This window comes from Pongo pygmaeus, chromosome 9, assembly GCF_028885625.2.
Source record: "Pongo pygmaeus isolate AG05252 chromosome 9, NHGRI_mPonPyg2-v2.0_pri, whole genome shotgun sequence".
Lineage (NCBI taxonomy): Eukaryota > Metazoa > Chordata > Mammalia > Primates > Hominidae > Pongo > Pongo pygmaeus.
Genome location: NC_072382.2, coordinates 118,102,850 through 118,104,202, shown reverse-complemented (window position 1 = coordinate 118,104,202; position 1,353 = coordinate 118,102,850). Strand labels below are relative to the sequence as shown.

The following is a 1,353-nucleotide window of genomic DNA, read 5'->3' as shown; positions in this document are numbered from 1 at the left end:
ATAAGGCAAATGACAGCACACGTTAGTCTGTTTTAGGGTAATCTATTCTGTTCTGTTGTGCATTGGCTAACTTTGTGCCCTTTCTACAAGCATCTTAATTACAGGAGCTTTATAATCTATCTTAATATCTGGTAGTTTAAGACCTCCAAATTTGTTACTATTTTTCAAAATTCTCCTAGCTATTTTAATACTTAGCACTTTTACACAAATTTTGGATTCAGTTTGTCAATGTCTTCAAAATTTTTTAAAAAGTTGAAAATTTTGATTGTAATGGCAATGAATTTTATATCAGTTTGGGGAGAATTAACACATTTATGATATTGATTTTTTCAATCAATAACTATGTTGTCTTACCCCACCAGTTTTGGTCTTCTTTAATTTATCTTAATCAGTCATATTGGTTTTTTGTCTTCAGGTTTTGCACATATTTTGTTGTATTTATTTTAGGGTACTCATGTTTTGATGCTACAGAAAAGGATATTTTATAATTTTTTTTAAAAAATGTTGGTTGTATACAGAAATACAATTAATTTTTGCATGTTGAGCTGTGACCTTGTTTGACTTGTTGATAGAATTAAAATTAATTTAACTCTATGGGTTTATTTGTACATTATTTTCAGTTTTCAAATACACAAAGTGACAGCTTTATTTATTTTCTTTATTTTTCTTTTTCACATCAGATAGGTAATGTGCCAACATCATAACAAGGTTCAAGGGAGGCACATCTCATACGAGTGTGAAAAGGCAATCATCATGCTTATGAACTACAAGGTTATCTCATTTATTTATGTTCAATTATTTTATCCTCCTCTGCCTCTTGCCCTGGACTATATAAGACCTGCAATATAATGTTGAATAAGGAAGGTGAAAACGAACATCATTGTATCACTCCTGATATCAAAGGTAAGTCTTTCAATATTTATCATTAAGAATGGTGTTTGCTGCAATTTTTTTGTAGTTGTCCTTTATGAAGTTAAGGAAGTTTCCTTCTGTCATTAATTTGCTAAGCTTTTTATTCCTTTCTAATTTTAAACAAGAACAGACATTGAATTTTATCAAATGACTTTCCTATATCTATTGAGATAATTATGTAATTTTTTTCTTCTTCATCCTTTTAATTGGTGAATTACAATCAATTACACTGATCAATTTTCAAGTAGTAAAAAAACTTTGCTTTCTTAGAATAAGCCCAAGTTAATTGTAATGTATTGTTCTTTTTATAAATTGCTGGATTCAATTTACTAATAATTTGTTTTGAATTTTTGCATCTATGTTTGTATACGATCGGCATTATTTTTTTCTTCAATGCATAGTAGAATCCACTGGTAAAGCCATTTGTACTTAACTTTTGCT

At 28.8% G+C, this 1,353-nt stretch overlaps 1 non-coding gene across 1 annotated transcript; it reads right to left on the bottom strand.

Moving 5' to 3' along the window:
* Nucleotides 1–674: 674 nt before the first annotated feature.
* Nucleotides 675–774, bottom strand: LOC129009181 (small nucleolar RNA U13). The gene has a single exon (XR_008492712.1). It is a non-coding gene; the product is annotated as a small nucleolar RNA U13 (small nucleolar RNA).
* Nucleotides 775–1,353: the final 579 nt, after the last annotated feature.